Source organism: Octopus bimaculoides, chromosome 1, assembly GCF_001194135.2.
Source record: "Octopus bimaculoides isolate UCB-OBI-ISO-001 chromosome 1, ASM119413v2, whole genome shotgun sequence".
Lineage (NCBI taxonomy): Eukaryota > Metazoa > Mollusca > Cephalopoda > Octopoda > Octopodidae > Octopus > Octopus bimaculoides.
In genome coordinates, this window is record NC_068981.1 from 168,255,967 (window position 1) to 168,262,708 (window position 6,742).

The window sequence follows — 6,742 nt, forward strand, 5'->3', positions numbered from 1 at the left end:
GTGGCCGTTTTCGTGCGGGTGACACGTAAAAGCACCCACTACACTCTCTGAGTGGTTGGCGTTAGGAAGGGCATCCAGCTGTAGAAACTCTGCCAAATCAGACTGGAGCCTGGTGTTGCCATCCGGTTTCACCAGTCCTCAGTCAAATCGTCCAACCCATGCTAGCATGGAAAGCGGACGTTAAACGATGATGATGATGATGATGACATACCCACCCCTCAGAAACACTACTCTAGCTCACTGGACCTTTTCCTACTGGCTCTAGAATTGAGGAAGTATTTACCCTAGCTAGGGCTCAATTTATAATTAAGTTTATCTCACTGTAGTGAGCAAAGCAATTTACATTCAGTCAACAAGTAAGCAGACTATCACATGTCATACAATACTCCCTCCTTCTCACAGTGTATGTATATCCACACATGTGTATGAAACAATAGTTAAGAACCTAAATTTGATTGCTAGAAAACTGGTTAGAGCAGGATGGGTAATCATAATTATCTCATGTCATACACACACACGTACACATACATATGCCAGCTTATTCAAATTAGTTCTGGTTTTTTCTGGAGCCTACACTGTTTCATCTGTATTATTAAAAGTATGTCTTATCTTATTTGTGAAAGGTTTTAAATTACTACTTTGACATCAGCTTATTTATTTAAGATTATTAAATCTACTAATCAAACTTGCTGACAGGTAACTGTGAGAGAGAGTGTGTATCATGTTGTAATTAAATTCTGTCGTTTAAGATGTTCCAAGTTCATATTCCATCCAGTACCTGACAAGAAACGATATCTTATAATACTTACATTGGGCCAGAATGAAATACATGGATCAGGAGAATGCGATACAGTGCACAAGCCTTGAGCCTGGTGTGACACAGGTGTAACCTGGCCAGGGGGAACCCTACAGAGCTCAGTCCTTCCAAACATCACAGTCTCCTAGCCTTGGCAGACTAGTTCAACAGTAGCAAATTGTATCATACAGAAAATTTGGGCATAAGAGGAATTAGATGCATTGTGCAAGAGAAGACTGCGCTGGTTTGGTCATGTGATGTGTATGGATGTAGACAGTTGTATACAAAAGTGCTGGAATCTGTGGAAGAGGGAGACCCAGAAAGACATGGGACAAAGTGTTGAAGGTTGATCTCAAGACACTGAGCCTTACGAAGGTGATGACTAAGGACTCGGGTATCTAGCATACTGTTATATTCAAGAAGACCCGTCCGCCACTGTAGAATTGATACTGGTGCTGGTGCCACATAGAAAACACATGTGCTAGTACTATGTTAAAAGTGTACAGTACACTATGGAGTGATTGGCGAAGGCCATCCAGCTGTCGAAAGTATGCCAGAACTAACAATGGAGTATGGTGCAATCCCTGACCTTACCAGCTCTAGTGAAACCATCTAATCCATGCCAGTATGAAAACAGACATTAAATGATGATGAATGTAAATGCCTCAGTGAAAGGTAAGTTATTGCAGTATTTGCTCAGAGGTAACATCTCTTATGGACCTGCTGTGTTTAAAAATACAGTATATATTAGGAGACAAAAATCATCTCAACAACACTTAGCAAGAACACCAGATGCATTTTGACCTAGTAGTAAATTAAGTGGCTCCCATCCTGCTAAAGGAATGAATGGCTGCAGGTTAGTAAAAATGTCAGTATCATTGAAGTTTCAATCAAAGGAGTTTCATAGTCGACTCCATACATCATTGTCAGCTATGCCTCTGTGAGATTTTTGCCAGTTTGAGAAGGGTGATGCTAAACCAACTCCTTACACCATAGATTGCTGAGCCACTAAAATTCAACAAAAGCTTTGGACCCTGAAAAAGCAATGCAAGACTTCCACTGAAGAGGGAAAGCAAGCTTTAGTTGACCAGCACAACATCCAAAAGATAAATCTCATGAGAGCCAGAAGGTGAACTGTGTTTGTTGCCAAATCCTTTCATTTTGCAAAACAATTATTAGGGGACAGGTACCGTGACTACCTTTGATCAACTGATATAGACCACTGACTCCTCCATGACAATCTGAATGATCTAAAACCAGAAAAATACTTTGCACCCACCAACAGAGTTCAGCATGGAAGAACCAAATTTGAAGGTTTTTGGAGTAATGACAGCTCACTCAGATTTTTATATATATCTAGGATTACATTGTCCAATGTGTCTTTTTTTTTTAAAGTTAGGTTGTTATCTGAGAGAGCTTTGGCTGTTGTCTCATGGTCATTTGACCTTCTGTAAATAACAGCCACATCCCTGTCAAATAAACATCCAACTGTCTTTAAGGAAAGGGCATATTGTATCATGTCATACATACATCTAAAATGAAAGGATGATCACCTCTGCAAAGAATTTGATCATTCCATATTCCAATGGTGTATCCTGCTTTGTGTGCCAGCACTCTCCAGAGGTCCTGAAATGCCAGTAAAATATCTTGAAGCTGATATGGGAAAGTTGCCAATCATTGGTGGTTTGTTAAATGAGTTTGGGTCTCTGGAGAGGAAAACTCAAAGAACAAAACAGTTTCTCTCAATTTTGATGATGGATGATGAAGAGATGTTTTTTTTTTAGAATTTCCTCTTGAAGACTGAATTTCTCCTCAAGAACAGCTGCACTGACACACGAATGCAAAAGAGTGGGATTTTTTTGTGTCTGGAAAACATAGCTATTAACTTTCAGTTATCTCTTAAACATAGCATGAGCTCTGATTGAGCAGACCTGGATATTCTAATCAATACTACTCCATCTTTTTTAGATATCTAAGATTAAATTGTTCAATGTGTGCTTTTTTCTTAAATTAGGTTGTCATTTGAGAGTCTTGGCTGCTGTTTCTAGCAGGTTGACTGTGCATCATGGAAATAGATGGAACCTCTTCATGGTCATTTAAGCTGCTATAAATAACAGCTAAATCCCTGTCAAATCACATATAGCCATCTTTAAGGAAATGATATCTTAGCTGATGTAGTCTTACATATCCTTAAAAGGAAGGGATAGCCACCTCTGTGAAGCATTTAATCATTCATCTACACCACCAGGGTGAAACAGCCATAACACACATCATTGACTATTTTGTAAATAGTAATTTATTGGACTGGCAGGTACATACACACATGTAGTTAAGCAGCATACTCTTAATTATTGTCTGTTTCCTAATTCAAAATGTACTTGCTTTTATTGCAGATAATACATGTATTATTGAAGAGAGATGTAGTTTCTTTTTTTTTTTTAGTTTGAATGACAACTTTCTGTTACCTGTTTTTTTTTAATAAAAAAATAAAGACAATATGGTCTGATTTGAGAGATATTTGGTTGATATTTCTAGCATATCAAGTAATTACATATAAGTATATGATGAGATCAGTTCATTCGGCATGTGTGCTGTACAACCAGAAGAAAGTTTGAATGGGGGACAAAAATAATTTTAAAATATTTTTATGCATTTAATGACATGGCAAGATTTCTAGCCATTGACTTTTGTATGAAAAACCTATATTTGCTTTATTTCAGCATATATTCTTCATATAGAGAGTATCTCTAGGAAAATTTTCCTCACCACTATATTAGTTTGCCTAATCAGAATATTTTTCACTCATCCTTTTTCTATCATTAGGTCAAGTAGCTATGGATTACCTTCTTTGATAAGCTTTTGTCACTGATTAGTTTTATGCATTTCTCAGTTGGTGATGTTTAAATTGGTTGTCCACCCACTGTTTTGTATATTTAGCCCACAGCTGATGTGATCTTCCACATTGACACTTGTCTAAGATTGTGCCAAGTATGGCAGTTTACTTGAAACTGTTGAATAATCAGCACGATATATAGTCAGTGTGTTACTTGCACACAGTCTTTAGCAGGTTGGGAGAATTGCCAGCTTATCTGGGATGTAAGCACCAGCCTTGTGTACCATCCACGGGATCTGCAACATTGTAACATGCTGCTACCACGACGACATGAACCTGCCAACTTAGCACTGTTGTTCTGTAATTATCATCTCTGTTACACAGCTGTACAGAGTCACTGAGACGACCAGTGGCTTCATCACTTGAATCTATAGGACACCCTGTGATCTTTCCAAACTTTGGTTGAGTCACTGATTTTTGAGAAATATAACTCAAACACGACAGGAGTCTACACAGTAATAGCCGAAGAACCCTTCAACGTTTTTAATAAATTCGAATTGTCTCCCTTGTTTTTAAATAATCATTCTAAATGTTAATTTTTTTTTTACTATTAGTATAATTTAAATTGTAATATAATTTAAGTATGATAGTTAGCTCCCACGTAAGTACATGTTGTGGTGTAGCATTCGTTACTGCTATACTGTATTATTTAATGAGGCGTCATTACTGTTTTATAACGCACGATTGATTTAAATAATGAGATCTTTATTAATGTTATTTTGACACCTGTGCAGAATGAATTTTTTTTCTTTTTATTCTAGTCAATTGGTAATTTGTTGTACATAGAAAATCTATAAATCTGTGTGAAAAAAAAAACTTTTTTCACATATGTCGTCCCCACCGGATGATGAAACGACACAAGAGAAAAAGCACCAGTTGTTAAAATATGAGATTCGTAAAATTTGTGCATTTAAGACGTGGCTTCTGACTTTTCGTACAGAGCCATTCTTTGGAGAAAATTTTTATTTTCCTTCAAAGGTCTCACTAGCCGAAACAGGACTAATTTTCTTAAGTTTTCGTGAAGACGCTATGGAGAACTACGAAACTCCTAATGAATTCCTTTCCCAGTACGTGCTTGTAGCCCGATATGCAGCTGGATAGTAGTGGCTATTGATAGTCACTGCGTTACAATTTTTTTTTTTAAGCTTCTTTATCCCAGAATTTGTTAAGGAGAAAAAGTAGCAACAAATTAAAGAATCGACGGGTCTGATCCTGGAGTTATCTTTATATTAGAACGGCAGCCATTTCTTCGTACGAGTGTTTTCATTAATATGTATTTTCGCATTTATCTAAAAATTGTTATATTGCATATATTTTAATATTTATTTTTATTTATTTATTAAATCGAAGCAATCAACTAAGCTTTGATAATATATATGATTTTAGTCTCCATTTCAATGTTCCATCATATTAATAATTGCTCGTAATTGGTTACGCAAGAATACGAAACTAACAAAGTTGAGGAATGCCATTAGTATGTCCGAAAATCCGTTCAAACGGAACTGTTTACATATCTTGCAGTATTTTGGCATTGTGTTTATAACTTAAAGTCAGTGATCCAAGAAGCTTTTGAAAGTAAGATCTTTCATGAAATTAACGTTTGTTTATTAAAAAGACACTTGTTGTTTAAGTTTCAGTTAAACGCATTTGCTTTAATGATATTCCTGCTGTAAATAATTTTAACGTTGAGTTTATGCGTGTTATGAAATAGTTTTGAGAGGATTTTCCTTACCTTTTGACATCCTTTTTCGTCATCAAACGACGTAAATTAATGTTTCTTGCGTTTGATTTGTATTGTAGTCAGTGGGGTAGGGTACATTGTAATATTGATGTCCTTCCTAATAACACTAGAGGTGTGAGTATTCTGATACCATTTTACTAACTTTGAACGGGAACCCCTAACCATAATTCTGCATGTTGGTTATACCATACTTCAATTTGTGTACTTGTTACACTACAGTTGTTAGCTGTGTGATTTGGAGATCATGTGGCACCCGTTTTGTTACGCTACATGTATCTTTTTTTTTTTTTAAAGTTGGAAAACAAAACGTCATTATATCAAACTAACAGCATGTGAATTTCTAGTTAGCTCTCTAATGTTCCAAGCATTATTACATATGTTAACACTAAAGCTTATCCATTTATGTTTAAGACTCGATTTCATCATGAGATAAAGGTGCCAACTTTTAGAGGCTGTATGGAGTGTCTAAAACAATCATGACAAATAGCACAATCTTAGACATTTTGAAAGGTGAGAGGGAAGGCAAACGATGATTTCAAATTCCGCAGGTGTATGTAAGAATCATCAACATAAAATGATTTTAATAATTTGTGTGTGAATATATGTATGTATAATGTTATTAATATGTCTATCTTCCTGATCAATCCAGTTCATCTACATGAGCTGGATTGGTCTGGAAGATTGCAACCAATACTTTTGGATCTTTCTCCCGTGAATTCAGTGCTTTATTGCTAACCCAGAATTTCACTCACACGCATTCAGTTATTATTATTATTATTATTATTATTATTCTCTATCCCCTTGTTCACTCTTGGTATTTGTTGCTGTCATCCAGTATCACTACTCGTGGTATGTGGAGACAAACGAAACAAACTACTCTTGTGTTGGAGCCTTGTACCTATATCAGCTATCGGTGAATTTGTGGAAGAAATCACAGTTTTGAAAGAAAGTGGGTAAGATTGGAGGTGTCTGTTATTTTATTTTTTTACTTGTTTCAGTCATTTGACTGCTGCCATGCTGGAGCACCACCTTTAGTCGAGCAAACCGACCACAAGACTTATTCTTTGTAAGCCTAGTACTTATTCTGTCGGTCTCTTTTGCCGAGCCGCTAAGTTACGAGGACGTAAACACGCCAGCATCAGTTGTCAAGCGATGTTTGGGAGACAGTCATACACACACACACACACATAAAATAAAATAAAATGAGACAACAAAGCCAAGGCTGTGTGGAATTTTCAGGACATTTATAAAGAGAAAGTTAGTCTTGCAGCTGTTTCTGGGATATTAGGGATATCCCTTCATAAGAAACGAT

The 6,742-nt window shown here is 36.4% G+C and overlaps 1 protein-coding gene across 5 annotated transcripts in view; it reads left to right on the top strand.

Moving 5' to 3' along the window:
* LOC106883223 (uncharacterized) overlaps positions 1 to 6,742 on the top strand; it is a 46,766-nt gene that overhangs the window by 16,456 nt on the left and 23,568 nt on the right. The window contains exon 1 of one of the 5 annotated variants that reach the window (XM_014934155.2): positions 5,154 to 5,264. The exons of the other annotated variants lie outside the window; for them this stretch is intronic. The gene's annotated coding sequence lies outside the window, so the exon portion shown is untranslated. Of the gene's footprint in view, positions 1 to 5,153; positions 5,265 to 6,742 lie in introns of those variants that run through there. 5 annotated transcript variants of the gene reach the window in all.